Below are 17770 nucleotides of genomic sequence, written 5' to 3' on the forward strand. Positions count from 1 at the left end.
CCCTCAAAAAAAAAAAAAAAAAAAAGTAGTGTTCACAAAAAGAAAAGCGCTCAATGCAAAGAGAACTGGCATTCCCAATCAAAATAGCTATGCAAAATACACATAAAACTTACTCAGACTTTGGTCAAACTCTATTCAAACATTTCGTTTAGCTCAACAAATACACTGGATGGCAATATTTAGTCACAATATACTAACTATCAAAGTTCTCGTACATTGTGAAGCCAGCACTCAATTGAAGTGGATGGGCCTCTAAACAGGGAACTACGGCGTCAGTCAGGGAACAAAACACACTCATTGGCTTGATATCTAAGTAATTTAAAACTCTCCATTGACACATTGTGGTGTGTTTCAATCACTACCTTACGTAGTTAAAGACACTGTGGAAGAACGGCAGGGAGCCTGTGTGACGTCACCGCTCGGCGACGTCAACAATGGCGAGCTACTAGTTTTTTTTTTTTTTTTATTGAAAATTTTACAAATTTTATTAAAACGAAAACATTCAGAGGGGTTTCAATATAAAATAACTATAACTTGTACTAACATTTATCTTTTAAGAACTACAAGTCTTTCAATCCGTGGGTCCTTTTAACTGAAAGAATGTTAATAATGTTAATGCCATCTTATGGATTTATTGTTATAATAAACAAATACAGTACTTATGTACATTATGTTGAATGTATATATACGCCTTGTCTTATATTTCCATTCCAACGATAATTTACAGAAAAATATGGCATATTTTAGAGATGGTTTGAATTGCAATTAATTACGATTAATTAATTTTTAAGCTGTAATTAACTCGATTAAAAATTTTCATCGTTATTTTGTTTTTCTGAAAGCATTCTGAAGTTGATTTTGGATCATTGTCTTTTTGCAGCATATATCCGCTTTTTAGCTTCAACCGTCTGACAGACGGCCTCAGGTTTTGTGCAAAACCTCCGGATAAACTTTTGAAAAGAGGTGCATGGAGTGCTGCTGGGTGTACCAAGTACACTTCTGGTGCTCTTCGGTGTGGGGGTCAAAAAAGCTAATAATTCAAAAAACCGAGCCACTCAAGAAGTACAAAAATAAAAAGCCTTTATTCAGCTATGGCTTTGTACAAATTAAAAAATGCCGACATGTTTCGGCCGTGTAGGCCTTCATCAACACAAAACAAAACAAAACAAAACATGTCGGCATTTTTTAATTTGTACAAAGCCATGCCTGAATAAAGGCTTTTTATTTTTGTATTTCTTGAGTGCCTCGGTTTTTTGAATTATGAAATGATTCCAAGTTCTCCAGGCCTTGAGGTAGCAAAACAGCCCCAAATCGTGATGCTCCCTCCACCATGCTTCACGGTGGGAATGAGGTGTTGATGTTGGTGAGCTGTTCCGTTTTTCCTCCACCCATGACGTTGTGTGGTACTCCCAAACAATTCAACTTTGGTTTCATAAGTCCACAAAATATTTTGCCAAAACTTCTGTAGCGTGTCCAAGTGCCATTTTGCGAACATTAAACGAGCAACAATGTTTTTTTTTAAACAGCAGTGGCTTCCTTCGTGGATTCCCATGATTCTTCTCCATTCTTGGCCATAGTTTTACATAAAGTTGATGTGTGCACAGAGATATTGAACTGTGCCAGTGATTTCTGTCAGTCTTTAGCAGACACTCTAGGGTTCTTTTTTACCTCTTTGAGTATTCTGCGCTGAACTCTTGGCTTCATCTTTGGTGGATGGCCACTCCTTGGGAGTGAAACAACAGTGCCAAACTCTCCATTTGTAGACAACTTCTCTGACTGTTGATTGACGAACATCCAGACTTTTAGAGATGGTTTTGTATCCTTTACCAGCTTTATACACATCAACAATCCTTGATGGCAGGTCTTCAGACAGCTCTTTTGACCGAGCCATGATGCACATCAGACAAGTGCGTAGGTTTGGTCTCAATATTGTTAGGGACGATACAGTATAACAGTACAACCTGCATGTGCACTTTTTGCTGGGGACAGAACATTAAAGGGACCAAACAGATTGGGTGAATGGCGGTCAGGGCTACATTTCTGACCAATAAGAACATAATTACCGGTAATTGATAGACTGAATGATTAATGCAAAATAAATCTGTATTGAATTGTACTAACTTTCACACTGCAATTTTACAGCATAACAACTTAATCTGATATTTTTTCTTAAATCTGGTCTACTTATTTTTTTTTTCATCTTGTTTTGAGTTTTAAAGGCTAGTTAACAAATACATGCGTCAAATTCTTCAAATTATTAGGCCCATACATCTAAAAGTTGGTAATGTTTCAGCTAAATCAAGAAAAAATAATAATTTCAAATAATTTTTCGAACAATATTCTTGAATTAAGATTACATATACCAGCTTTTTGTTTGAAATAAGTCATTTTCAGCTAGCAATTTTTATTTCAAGAAATCTGTGTAACATTTACTTGAAGCACTGGCAGATCATTTCACTTATTTATAGTATTTTTATTTTTATTTTATTTTATTTTTTTTTTCAGTTTTAAGAGGTGGGTTTTTGCAGTGCATATGTATTGGTTCAGGTGATACACTATTCTATTGTACCCTTTGTTTTCAAAAACTATTAACTCATTTGCTCCCAAAAACATATAAATAGATGTATTTATACGTCTTTTACGTTTTTTTGTTGTTGTTTTTTTTACAAGAGACATCTCTGGGTTCTGATTCAATTTAGCTCCCAAGCACAAAGCTAAAAAATCCATTTTAAAGCAATAAATCTGGCCAACGGAGGGCAGTAGCGTATTTGGTAAGACCCGCAACCCGATTGAACGGCAACAAACGGCCGGGCCGCACGGCCGGGGCGCCGGCGGAAGATGACCGAATGGAGAACAACCCAGAGGACGCCCAGGATGCCAGGCGCTGGAGGACGGAGCAGAACGACCGGGACCACCAGTGCAGCGGACGATGCCGTTGAATCGGTGCTGCTCGCCGAGCAGACCCCGCAGAGTCTAAAAAAAAAATCCATCTTTATGAGACAGGCGGCGATGAGGGAAAAGTTTACTAGTTGACATAATGGGATTGCCAACTCTGTTACTTCCAGTACTTACAGTGGCTGCTGGCCAAAAAAAACTTCTAATTTCGCTCCTTTTTGAAGTGGGCGGAGGAGGGCATGCCGACATGCAACGTAATTCTGAACTGTGAGAGTGTGTGCGCATGTGGATGTCGGGGGTGTGTCAAGTCATCAGCCAATCAAACGTGCGTTTGAGGGAAAAAAATGGAGCGGCACATTCAGCAAGTCAAAAAGGGGTAAATGTTAGTCTGAACATAATGAAAACAATTCATTTAATAATGGTAAGGTCAATTCTATCGGTACAAAATATGGGAAGACAATCTGAATGACCTTGATAACTGAACACGTTATATAATACAAATAAAGTTGCTTAAAAGTTGGTGGGGACAATTTGAGCATCCTGAAAAGTTGCTAGTATTTTGTCCCTTCCGTCCCTATTCAAACCTACGCCCTTGACATCAGACAATGCTTCTCATCAAGACAATTCTTACCAGGTGTGCGTTTTATAGTGGGCAGGGCAGCTTTAAACCACAAGCACACACCTGAATTAAATTGTTTGGTAAAAATTGGTTTCAACTGCTCTTTAAGTCTCCTTAGGCAGAGGGTTCATTTACTTATTCCCCCCCCCTTCTGTCATTGTTTGCATGCTATCCTCATTAAAATATGAACACCAAAAAATGTTTGGGTGGTTTTAGTTAAACCAGACACTGTTTTTACATCTGTGTGATTTTAACAAAGATCAGTTCACATTTGATGGGGATTTTATGCAGAAATTCCAAAAGGTTCAGATACTTTTTAATACCACTGTGGTGCTTTTCACTCACGACCACACAGTGAGTCATATACAGTGTTGTGTGTGTGAACACCCACATATACAGTGTTCAATCATTTTACAGTGCTAAACTAACATGTACAGTGGGGAGAACAAGTATTTGATACACTGCCAATGGGTTGGGAAAACCCATTGGCAGTGTATCAAATACTTGTTCTCCCCACTGTATAGCGTCACATTAGCGTGGATGTAAAATGTCTACACACTCCTATTTGTTTACAATGTCTGTTCGTAGTCGAGGCGACACATGTGAAGACACGAAAGTGTCGTCGTTGGCGTGTTAATGCGATATCCTGTTTTCACTTTCATTACGCTCACACCCTTTTAACCTCCAGCTCTCTTCATTTTCATTATTATCTCATCTTGGATTCCCTTCTTTCCTCTTCATTTCCCCTCCGCTTTCTATTTCAGTCGTCCTAGGGTGACTCAGCTGAACCCACGTTTGAAATGAAGTGGTCGGCGTAATTTATGGCATGCTGGGTCACGCCCCCCCGCGTCCCGTTTAGGAATGTTCACCTCAACCCCACCCTTGCTTCCTTGCTACCTAGTACCGTCCATCGACGCAATTCTCTTGCCCGCAAAATAGGCAAACAGTCATTCTTATCCACGGAGACAGGGATGCTGTGTAAACAGGAGCGTCACCATGGCAACCGGTTCCTGCTTTGCACAACAAGCATACATTTGAGCTGTTTATAGCCAAATAGCTATAAAAAGAGTACATTCCCTGTTGCAATTACACCTTCTCAGGGTTAAATATGGACTGGGAAGGATTTCTTTTGGCATGTAGTGTTTTTTTTTTTTCTTCCATTCCTCCTTTCATGGCCTTTTCACCATCCGGCCCTGTGGAGCAGAGCTTCAACAACTAGAATGCAAAGACCCCACCGTGACCAAACGCATTCATCCAACCGCAGAGTGTGTGCTTTTTTTTTCTCTTTTCGGTCACTCACGCTGCCTTACTGTTACGTGCCTGTGATTAGTTTCTCGACTCGTTTGATCGCTGCAGGAGGAGAAAAAAGGGAAGCGCAGGGAAGAAAAAAGGAGCAAGGAATGCCTGGAATGCTGCAACGTTCTGGCTTCCTTCTTTTCATATTCTTCTCTTGCATTGCACAGCTCTCACTCCAGTGCTAGCCATCCTTTCTAAACACACCCGTGGTGAACTTAACAATAACCGCACTGTCCTTCCTTCGCCTGCTAAACACTACCGGCTGTACTCGGAGCTGTGTGACGTCAAGAGTCGGAGTGTGTGCCAGTAGAGACTAAAGGGAGAGTGTTAGGGGGAAAGAGGGGCGTCACTAGATTTAATACAATACTGGTGAGCGAGCAAAAAAACAAAAATTAAAACTCTATCATAAAAAGTCAGAAATAGTGCTTTAAACTATATACAGTGTGGCAAATAAGTATTTAGTCAACCACTAATTGTGCAAGTTCTCCCACTTGAAAATATTAGAGAGGCCTGTAATTGTCAGCATTGGTAAACCTCAACCATAAGAGACAGAATGTGGAAAAAAAAGACAGAAAATCACATTGTTTGATTTTTAAAGAATTTATTTGCAAATCATGGCGGAAAATAAGTATTTGGTCAAAAAACAGCCCCAAAGCATGATGTTTCCACCCCCATGCTTCACAGTGGGTATGGTGTTCTTCGGATGCAATTCAGTATTCTTTTTCCTCCAAACACAAGAACCTGTGTTTCTACCAAAAAGTTCTATTTTGGTTTCATCTGACCATAACACATTCTCCCAGTCCTCTTCTGGATCATCCAAATGCTCTGTAGCGAACCGCAGACGGGCCTGGACGTGTACTTTCTTCAGCAGGGGGGACACGTCTGGCCGTGCAGGATTTGAATCCCTGGCGGCGCATTGTGTTACTGATAGTAGCCTTTGTTACTGTGGTCCCAGCTCTCTGTCAGGCATGCAAACTTACACCTTTCGGCGAAATTTCGCTGTTTTGAAATCAAAATGGGTCATTCTTCTGAATCACGTAGATCCGAGGAGAAAACAACGAGCAAGTGAAACCGTTAACTTCAAAACCGTAGTCCATGCTCAAAACTACACTCTAGTCCAGGGGTCCCCATCTGCTGGGCCGCGGACCGGTTCCGGTGCGCATTTGCTACCGGGCCGCACAGAAATAATAATTTAATAACGACCGCATACTGGGCCGCGGGCGCAGCACATTTATTCCCGGAAATAATTAGCCCCCACACGAGCGAAGATGACTGGAAAACAGACATCTTTGGAGATATTTTTACGGCGAAATTGGCACCTGACGAGCCTACAACCTCGAAGACCCACGAACGGCGAAGGAGTGGATTCGTGACGCGTTTGTGAATAAACCGAGTGATTTGAGCATGTCTGTGCAACAGGAGGATCAACTTGTAGATATTGCGAATGACGGCGACCTTATTTATCGTACATTTGAGACAACAACTCTCCCGAGCTTCTGGATTAAAGTCATTCCGGAATATCCTGACATCGCTACGAGAACATTGAAAACCTTGCTGCAATTTCCAACATCGTATGTTTGTGCAGCGGGCTTCTTAATTAATGCTTAACGACAAGGCGAAGTCGTTAATGGTGAGAGCGGTGTGCAGTTTTTGTGTGCAGCTAACATGGCAGGATGTATCTGTGGAGAACTTTTCTACAAGCCCTTTCATGATCAAACGTAAGTTAATATTCCTTTCTTTCAAGAAAGTTTGTGTAGTGTTTATTTTGGAATCACTGCATTTGCGCATTTTGCGGCTATGTTTAACGTTGCGCACATGCGCAGAACCACATAGTTGCAATTTTTGATGGGTTGCAAAATTTGTCAAAACACCGGTCCGTGAAAAAAAGATCTGCATGGAGGAATGGGCCAAAATACCAGCAACAGTGTGTGAAAAGCTTGTGAAGAGTTACAGAAAACGTTTGGCCTCCATTATTGCCAACAAAGGGTACATAACAAAGTATTGAGATGAACTTTTGGTATTGACCAAATACTTATTTTCCACCATGATTTGCAAATAAATTCTTTAAAAATCAAACAATGTGATTTTCAAGTTTTTTTTCCACATTCGGTCTCATGGTTGAGGTTTACCCATGTTGACAATTACAGGCCTCTCGAATCTTTTCAAGTAGGTGAACTTGCACAATTGGTGGTTGACTAAATACTTATCTGCCCAACTGTATAATCAAACCAAAATACGTGTACGTTTCTGTAAAACAGTGACGTTTTTTTGTTTGTTTGTTTGTTTTTCTGCCATCAGTATTCAAAATCAAAATGCTAATCAACTTCCATCTCTGCTTGGTCTGGACCGAAATGGGGATATTATTACTGTAACTGTTATGCAATTGATCATTTTTTTATTTACTGGTAGGTTGTGACTTTAAGTCAGGGGTGTCCAAACTTTTTGCAAAGGGGGCCAGATTTGGTGCGGTAAAAATGTGGGGGGTCGACCTTGGCTGACGTCCTTTACGTAGAACAATATATTTAAGCAAATTTTAGCAAGGCATTCAGTGTGTCACATTTACTTTATTATTTTTTTAAATTGAATAATTTCAACAATCTTACAACTAGCCTTTGTGGCGTTCTCTTTCGACTCTCGGGCTCTTGCGAAATACTGCTGCTGTGAAATTAAACTAGCTTCAAGTTGCTTCAATTTCTTGCTGCGAATCTTCCCTGTAATCTTGCCGTACATGTCAGCGTGTTTTGTTTGGTAATATCGCGTCACATCGAACTCTTTGAAAACAGCGACTGTCTCTTTGCAAATGAGCCAGACACAGTTGTTGCGTATTTTAGTGAAGAAATAGTCCAATTTCCACCTATCCTTGACGCGTCGGCCGTCACAGTCAACTTTTTTGTTGTTGTTGATTGTCGCCATTTTAGAAAATGGAAGTAATGGGTCACACGGGGTAATGTTGCTTAGCCCTTCAATACCTGCAACATGAAGCAATTATCAGAGAATCCCAAAATTTGAAAAATAAGGTCCTAATGACCATTTTTTTCTAATTCGTAAAAATAAAAGTCAAAATGAATATGTGTAATAAGCGCTCTAATATCTATAACTCATGCTAAATCATGTTTTTTTTAAATTCCTCATAGAACCTGCAAATGCATGTGTTGACTTGCATCCATCGTTTTTTTTTTTTTTTTTTTTCTCAAAAAGAAATGGCAAAATTCTAAATTAGTCTCAAAATCGTGAAATTTTAGGTGTATCAAATGTGATACATTTGGCAATAAAGGGTTAAAGTGCTGCTGCCTTTTAGTGGGTAAATGAGGAGCACCATTTCGTGTGTAAGCTACTTCATATGCTGGTTGCAGTACTGCTGACCAATTTATTAAGTCTGTGTGCGGGCCAGACGTTATTGATTTTATGACAGAGGTTGGGGGCCGGATGAAATTTGACCACGGGCTGCATTTGGCTCCCGGGCCGGACTTTGGACATGTCTGCTTTAAGTGGTTGATGTTGCCTAGGTGGGTTACCTAGCTTACCTTTCTCATTCCTCCTTGCTACGGGCAAATAACCTCCTAATATCCATTTGCAAAAATAATACATGTTGTTTATTACCGCAACGATTAATCATTTAACTCCAGTAATTAGATGAGAAAAAAGCTTCAAATCAAATTGTGCTGCTTCGAGTATCCTTTTAATTAGAATGGCGTTGTAATGGTTTGCTTTGAAAGTGTTTGCATTTAGTTTTTATTGATTTGGGTGGATACACTGACCTCTAGTGGTTAGTGTTACAGAAAACATTTGACCTCTGCTACTGTAACAAATATTAACATTGATTTCTCAGGTGTTGAAATACTTATTTTCCTCGCTGTATCATAATAGAAAAATATTTGCATGCAATTTTCCTTACATTTATTCATTTGCGTGTGTTGTTTCTACTCTGTTTTGTTTGCAGGGTTGTGGGTCTGTGTCAGTCTGTGTTAGTGTGCCGCAGTACAATTGGGCTTCTTGTGTACTATCTGCACGAGGATGATTTTGCGCTTGTGTGTACGTCTTGATTTAAATCAGGACTTCTGTTTAATACGTAAATGGATTTTTGGCACTGGAACCTCACCATCTGCAGTGCAGATTTTTTCCCTCCATCCAAGATACTTTAAAAGTATTGGATGGCTTTGAATAAATGATGGATTAGCACCGTTAGGTCGATCTAAAGGGGACAAAACATATTGGGGAAGAGTTGCCTGAACGCATCGCGTGCTGACTCATTAAGGCTTATTATCTGCCGCTCAGCACTTAATGTTATTACATTAGGCTTTGAACTGAGTTTTTCTAATTCATTAACACAAAGCCGGTGTCGAGACGCGGCCTTCAACAGAATAAGGCTGAATTAAATGTTCAATGTTCAGTGCCAAAACAGGAAAAAAAACTGTAAGGGAAAAAAAGGTGGCGAGGAATGGAAAATAGAAGGTGTGATGGATTCATGGCAAATAAGAAGTGACCTGAAGCGGAAAAACAGAATGCAGTGTTGTGAAATGGACGAGGAGAGCAGCAGCTTATGGAATTGAAGAAATAATTGATTGACCTAATGAGGGAGTCAGTTTAAATGTTATGCATTAAAAATGAATGCTGGGGAAGAACTGAAAATAGATGGTATTGATGACTACTGGTCAATATTTTCTATACACTGTAGCTACTGTAAATTTTACTCAACTAAGACTACAGTTACATTGATTAACATATTAACAAACTCCTGTACAGTGCTATGAAAAAGTATCTGAACCTTTTTGGAATTTCTCACATTTCTGCATAAAATCACCATCAAATGTGATCTGTGTCAAAATCACATAGATGAAAAAACAGTGTCTGCTTTAACTAAAACCGCCCAAATATTTATAGGTTTTCTTATTTTAATGAGGGTAGTATGCAAACAATGAAAGAAGGGGGAAAAATAAGTAAGTGAACCATCACATTAAATATTTTGTGGCCCCCCTTTGGCAGCAATAACTTCAACTAGACGCTTCCTGTAGCTGCAGATCAGTCCGGCACATTGATCAGGATTAATCTTGGCCCATTCTTCTCTTCACAACAGCTGTAGTTCAGTCAGATTTCTGGGATGTCTGGCATGAATCGCTGTCTTTATGTCATGCCACAGCATCTCAATGGGGTTGAAGTCTGGACTTTGACTTGGCCACTCAGGAACATGTACTTTGTTCTTATGAAACCATTCTGAAGTTGATTTACTTCTGTGTTTTGGATCATATTCTTGTTGCAGCATCCATCCTCTTTTTAGCTTCAACTGTCTGACACACTGCCTCAGGTTTTCCTGCAAAACATCCTGATAAACCTTTGAATTCATTCTTCCATTAATGACTGCAAGTTGTCCAAGCCGTGAGGCAGCAAAACAGCCCCAAATCATGATGCTCCCTCCACCATGCTTCATGGTGGGGATGAGGTGTTGATGTTGGTGAGCTGTTCCATTTTTCCTCCACCCATGACTTTGTGTGTTACACCCAAACAATTCAACTATGGTTTCATTAGTCCACAAAATTTTTGCCAAAACTTCTGTGGAGTGTCCAAGTGCTTTTTTGCTAACATTAAACGAGCAACAATGTTGTTGTTGTTTTTTTTTTTAGACAGCAGTGTCTTCCTTCATGGAGTCCTCTCATTAACATCATTAGTAGTAATAGTTTTACATATAGTTGATGTGTGCCCAGAGATTTTGGACTGTGCAGTGATTTCTGTAAGTCTTTAGCAGACACTCTAGGGTTGTTTTTTACCTCTCTGAGTATTCTGCGCTGAACTCTTAGCGTCATCTTTGGTGGACGGCCACTCCTTGGGAGAGAAGCAACAGTGCCAAACTCTCTGCATTTGTAGAAAACTTCTCTGACTGTCGATTGAGGAACATCCAGACTTTTACAGATGGTTTTGAATCCTTTCCCAGTTTTAGAGACGCCTCTTTTGCGCAAGCCATGATGCACATCAGACAATGCTTGTCATCAAGTCAATTCTTACCTGGTGTGTTTTTTATAGTGGGCAGGGGAGCTTTAAACCACTCATTAGTGACTGGGCACACACCCGACTTAAATTGTTTGGTAAAAATTGGTTTCAATTGCTTTTTAAGTCTCTTTAGGCAGAGGTTTCACTTACTTACCGTAATTTCCCGAATATAACGTGCACTTTTTTCCCCCAAAATCAACTTGTAAAATCATGGGTGCGCATTATACACGGGTACATTGATGGAGACACAAATATATATATTATATATGTATCTAAAGACTTTTTTTTTTCCCTTCATATTTTTGTCTTTTTTTCTGAAGACATTTATTTATTTATTTATTATTTTTTTTTTTTTTATGGTAATGTTTTGAACTACAAATGTGCTATGCTTGTGCTGTGTTTCACCAGTCAGTAAAATGACATTTCTGTACCTGTACACGAGCTCTGTTTTCTTGTATTCTTCTATTTATTGGTGCTAAAATTAGGGTGCGCGTTATAAATGGGTACAATAATTTCCCCTAGATTTTACAAGTAAATTTGGGGTGCGCCTTATATTCGGGAAATTACGGTATTTTTCACCCCTCCGGTCATTGTTTGCATGCTATGCTCATTAGCATATGAAAACCTATAAACATTTGGTTGGTTTTAGTTAAAGCAGGCACTGTTTTTACATCTGTGTGATTTTGACAAAGATCAGATCACATTTGATGGTGATTTTATGCAGAAATGTGAGAAATTCCAAAAGGTTCAGATACTTTTTCATACCACTGTGAGTGTTGTGCATGAGTACGAAGGCGTCGAGAGTGGGAACGCGTCTCCAGGCGGACCTGGAAAGAAGGACGTGCTGACTCAGCCGTTTATAAAAAGTCATTTCTTCAAGGCACGTCTGCCTTTGATGCACCATGCCAACCTCTAGAAAGACAGCGACAATCTTCAGGGTGTCATCGCTCATTGGGCTCGCCCTCTGTGGCCCGTGCTGTTTTCATCAACCTATGACTCATTATTTCCCCTCAACTGTGTGTTTTGTGCTCTTTTCGTGGCCGACAAGCGAGAAGGAGGTCTTTTAAAAACGCTGGCTTTTGAAGCGTGTTCGCTGTGTGTTTTTCACACATGAACGCTCTTGCCGAACAGATGGTCTTCAAACCCGCATGTTTATTTAGGAGGGATGGAGGGAGTAAGAGAGGTAAATAGGTGGAGGCAACAGAGAAGATGGAGAGGAAGAAGGAACAATGATTATTTACGAAATATTATTGCTATTTAAAAATAGCATTTTATTTGTATATAGGTTATCTTTGTCCACATATCACTGTCAATGGCAGCAAAATAGTTAAGCGTGGAGGCTTTGACTTTTCCTTTAGCATCTCCTTCCTACTCCTCCTCCTCTCACTTTCTCCATTTCCCCTGCGAGGTTGCCGCGTTTGCGTGCCAAAGCCGGCAGTAGCCATGGCGCTCCATATAAGGAGCGACTGTGAACAGGAATGAAGGCGGTGTGAAGGCATTCCCACTTTTTTTTTTTTTTTTTTTTGACATGATGTGAAAGTGCTCATGTTAAATACATGTGACAGCTGGCTCCTCTCCTCATGTTTTCCCTTGCCTGTGAACCCACCGCTGACCCTGATGCTGCATCGCAATGTGACTGATTAGGGTCAACATTGCTCTCCAGGCGCCCTTTGGCTGTTTTGTATTCGGTATTTACTTGTTTGGACTCCTATCCATACCTATTCTTGTCATGTCGACTTGTCGCGCACGCAACAAGAGGAATGTGATACATGATTTTCCTCTATCTGCTTTTTTTTTTCGTACACATTGGCAGCTATTTTGCACAGAAACACTGATGAATATGTGGGTTTGTACATACATATAGAGATATATGTTGTGTGTGAGTAAGAGTGACTCAGCTACTGAGCGAGGGATGAAATGGAGGAATAGCAACAGAGATGGTTAAAGCTAAAGGACAGATGAGCAGTGGCTGGAGGCAACAAAGAGGCGGATTGGGATAAACCGTCACATTTTTCACCCTTAGTGTTTTGCTTTTCCGTTTTAAATTTTGCCATGTATCGTATTTATGGACTATACAGCGGGGCAAATAAGTATTTAGTCAACCACTAATTGTGCAAGTTCTCCCATTTGAAAATGTTAGAGAGGCCTGTAATTGTCAACATGGGTAAACCTCAACCATGAGAGACAGAATGTGGGAAAAAAAACAGCAGAAAATCACATTGTTTGATTTTTAAAGAATTTATTTGCAAATCATGGTGGAAATTTTGGAAAATAAGTATTTGGTCAATACTAAACGTTCATCTCAATACTTTTTTATGTACCTTTTGTTGGCAATAACGGAGGCCAAACGTTTTCTGTAACTCTTCACAAGCTTTTCACTAGGAGTGGGAACCTCAAGGCACCTCACGATACGATACGATTCGCGATACAAGGCTCACGATAACGATTATCTCACGATATCACGATACAGCAAATATCGATATATTGGTCAGAAATTTGATAGATGATATTCTACGATACAACTGTTGAAACGAAAAAAACATATTCCAAAATAGAAAAAATACTGTTTAAGTCATTTATTAAACATTGACACCTTTTCAGTGTAACATTGCTGTAAAATATAAATCTACTGATAATTGTGTACCTGCACATATAGAGGAAACAAACCACAACCACTGATATTTCTTGGCGAAATCATGATTAATGGCACCCTTAATTTCTTAAGTTTTCAATCTTTTGAAAATTTTTAACAGTGCTGTAAGTGTCAGTCAGCAGTTGAGCTTTGAGTGGGGCAATGATAAAATTGGTGGGTCTTTTCTTTGTATATGACCTGTTGTCAAAAGCATTGGTTTGAGCACTTCCACCATCTGCTTCAGCATTTGTGACGTCAGACTCAGTCAGTTACATTCTTCCTCAACTTAAAAACAAAATAAATAAAAAACATTAGCTACTCAATAGCTTTTGAGTTGAAATTCTGATTTTTGTGTGTGTTGGAAGTATTGAGTGAATTTAAAAAAAATATGAATTGAATGAATAGAAATTAAAAATGCAATAATTACCTGTTTTTAATATGTAGGACACATTAATTATCATGCACGTCACCTTATATATCTTGGAAGCTATTCAAACCGTTTTTATAGCTTATTGTATCAAAATGGCAGTCATAACAGTTTGTGTAGTAAACTAGATGGAAAGTAGTTCTCAAATATGTCATCAAAATAATACATTTAAATGAAAAAATAAATTACTAGTACATTGCAAGTTTCCTACCTCAAGTGATGCGCCACAGAAATCCGGTGTTCAATTAGTCACCAGCTGCCAGTGAACCTTATTTTATTAGACAATTCTTGCATACAGCAAAGTCCTTGTTCACCTTACTTCCTTTATTGTTGGTGTAAAATCCAAAGTGTGTCCACATGTGTGATTTTCAGCAATATTTTCCTCACTTTTTCCTCCACCGTTCTCACGAAGCTTTATTTTTTTTTCAACCCACTTGGGACCGCTCTTCTTCTCTAGGCGACTTGTGCGCACTTTACCTTCACCGCCACTGTTAAGCGCCCCTAGTGGACCGCCAAGGAATTGCTCAACGAACATTGAGCAGTTTACAGCATCCATACTCCATTTTATGGCCAATATGTCAAATAAAAGTATCGATGCTTGGCGGGAGCATATCGATAACCGATCGGGTTGCAAAATATCGCGATATATCGCTGTATCGAGATATTGTCACACTCTTACTTTTCACACACTGTTGCTGGTATTTTGGCCCATTCCTCCATGCAGATCTCCTCTAGAGCAGTGATGTTTTGGGGCTGTCGTTGGGCAACACGGGCTTTCAACTCCCTCCACAGATTTTCTATGGGGTTGAGATCTGGAGACTGGCTAGGCCACTCCAGGACCTTGAAATGCTTCTTACGAAGCCAATCCTTTGTTGCCCTGGTGGTGTGTTTGGAATCATTGTCATGCTGAAGGAAGGAGATTCACTCAAAATCTCTCAATACATGGCCCAATTCATTCTTTCCTTTACACAGATCAGTTGTCCTGGTCCCTTTGCAGGAAAACAGCCCCAAAGCATGATGTTTCCACCCCCATGCTTCACAGTGGGTATGGTGTTCTTCGGATGCAATTCAATATTCTTTCTCCTCCAAACACGAGAACCTGTGTTTCTCCCAAAAAGTTCTATTTTGGTTTCATCTGACCATAACACATTCTCCCAGTCCTCTTCTGGATCATCCAAATGCTCTCTAGTGAACCGCAGGCAGGCCTGGACATGTACTTTCTTCAGCAGGGGGGCACGTCTGGCTGTGCAGGATTTGAATCCCTGGCGGCGCATTGTGTTACTGATAGTAGCCTTTGTTACTGTGGTCCCAGCTCTCTGTAGGTCATTTACTAGGCCCCCCTGTGTGGTTCTGGGATTTTTGCTCACCGTTCTTGTTATCATTTTGATGCCACGGGGCGAGATCTTGGATGGAGCCCCAGATCGAGGGAGATTATCAGTGATCTTGTATGTCTTTCATTTTCTAAAAATTGCTCCCACAGTTGATTTCTTTACACCAAGCGTTTTACCTATTGCAGATTCAGTCTTCCCAGCCTGGTGCAGGTCTACAATTTTGTCTCTGGTGTCCTTCGACAGCTCTTTGGTCTTGGCCATAGTAGAGTTTGGAGTGTGACTGACAGGTGGACAGGTGTCTTTTATACCGATAATGAGTTAAAACAGGTGGAATTAAAACAGGTAACGAGTGGAGCCTCGTTAGACCTTGTTAGACCTCGTTAGAAGAAGTTATACCTTTTTGTCAGCTAGAAATCTTGCTTGTTTCTAGGTGACCAAATACTTATTTTCCACTCTAATTTGGAAATAAATCTTGAATAATCAAACAATGTGATTTACTGTTTTTTTTTTCAGTTTTTTTTTCACATTCTATCACTCATGGTTGAGGTTTACCCATGTTGACAATTACAGGCCTCTGTAATCTTTTTAAGTAGGAGAACTTGCACAATTGGTGGTTGACTAAATACTTATTTACCCCACTGTAAGTCACACTTTTTTCATATGTTGGCCGTGCCTGTGACTTATATTCTATATAGTATCTAAACTAGTATCACAAGGAAGGACGTAGGTTTGGTCTCAACATTGGTAGGATGATGTAATAGCATCAAGGCTACATTTCTAAGAAATAGTAACCTGATTAATTGACAGCCTAAATCAGTACTTCTCAAATAGGAGGGCGCAGAGCGATGCCGTGGGTGGCGCACAGTAAAGAGCACTGGAGATATGAAGAGCTAAGACAAAGAAATATGACAAATGTGTATGTAGCGTTTGGCTTTGACTTTTAATACAGTGGGAGGCGAGGAAAGACCAGTCTGTTTAATGTGTTTAAAAATGTTTTCAGCGGAAAGCAGGACGCCAAATCAATTAAGATGTCTTTTAAAGATTTTAGACCCTAATCAAATTGATAAGCCACGTTATTTTTTCAGCGAAAGCATGCCAAATATTGCCAACAATTGTCCCGCTTTGTCAGTGTTACATCAGTAAACCTGCGAACACTGTTAGCATCATCACTAGAACTACCAAGGGTGATACAAATCCCTTTTGTATCCAAAGAACGGTCATCTGACCCTAGTCAGCATTTCTTTTGTGAGGTCCTCATTAGTCATTCCCATTCACACTTGCAAAACCACAGTGTTGGATTGCTCCAATTAGCATCTTGAGTGTTTGCAGGGCAGGGGTGCCTTGGCTTTGACAGTGGACCGCTCACGCAGGCAATCGGGCGGACAACCTTTTTACATCTTCCCAAAGCTGCAGTTTGTCTGCCTCCACCATCGGCACAATCTTTCCTTGAAATGTCACGTCATTTTTTCTTTTCTGTCCACATCTAGCATAAAAGATACATAACTAGGGCTGTCCCAAACGACTAATTTCCTCCCGATTAGTCAGCCGACTATTTTTACGATTAGTCGACTAATCTAATGAATTTTTTTTTTTTTTACTACTGTAATAATGATTTTTTTGTTCAAGCTTAATAATTCACAAAAAACATTTTGGAACACCTAAATTCTTTATTAACGTATAAATAAATAAATAAATAAATCACAAACAATTAGGTCAAATGCTGCTGGCATTAACTAGAGCATAAAAATGTAAACGGAAACACTGACTTCACCTCTTTAACAGGAGTCAAAACAATTCTTACTCTTTTTGTGGTATGCCATTGTCTGTATATTTCTAAATGTTAAAATGAATTGCAATGTCCCGGAAAACCATTTTCAGAATACTTTGTGTGAGTTCAGATGCTTTTTCTGGTGTGCATTCCGCATTTTTGGGGATGGGAAAAACTGTTCAACTTTTGTTTATTTTAACCTGAAATAAATAAAGTAGAGGGCACACTGAAATATTACCACAATTATTTTAAATGAAAGGCACACATACCCACAGTAACAAAAAATAAATATATAGTATTAATTTTATAGTATACTACAAAATGTAAAACTTTATAATATTAAATAACTAACATCAGTGCAGTCATGGATTAAAGTAAGCAGGCCAGTGGTGTTTTCATATATATTTTTATTATATTATGTATATACAGGATATGTGTATATATTTTCCGCAAGTGGGAGCTTCCATGATCCTAATAAATTTAACAATAATTTTAAAAAATATATAATTATATTAATTATTTTATTAAATAAAAATGCACGTTGATACGACGCACATAAAGGCAAGTTCCATTTAAAAAATCGTTAGAAAGTTGGATGGACTTACAATCCGCTAGCTTGTTGTTTTGTTGTTGTCTTCAAAAATTACACTTGGGTGACGGCGCTTCAAGTGTTCGTTCATAGCCGACGTGCTACCGTGGTATGCGAGCTCAGCTTAGCAAAGAGTACACAAAGTGGCACCCTCCATATTTTCCTTGAAATAATTCCAGGCTCTGGCTATTCTGGTCCGCTTTTTTGGCTTTATGCCGCTTTCACGTGTTA

At 39.4% G+C, this 17770-nt stretch overlaps 1 protein-coding gene across 15 annotated transcripts in view; it reads left to right on the top strand.

The window, feature by feature from the left end:
- The window catches only part of LOC130927752 (ELKS/Rab6-interacting/CAST family member 1-like), a 192223-nt gene that overhangs the window by 19117 nt on the left and 155336 nt on the right, over nt 1-17770 (top strand). The gene's annotated exons all lie outside the window — the stretch shown is intronic.

Source organism: Corythoichthys intestinalis, chromosome 13, assembly GCF_030265065.1.
Source record: "Corythoichthys intestinalis isolate RoL2023-P3 chromosome 13, ASM3026506v1, whole genome shotgun sequence".
NCBI lineage: Eukaryota > Metazoa > Chordata > Actinopteri > Syngnathiformes > Syngnathidae > Corythoichthys > Corythoichthys intestinalis.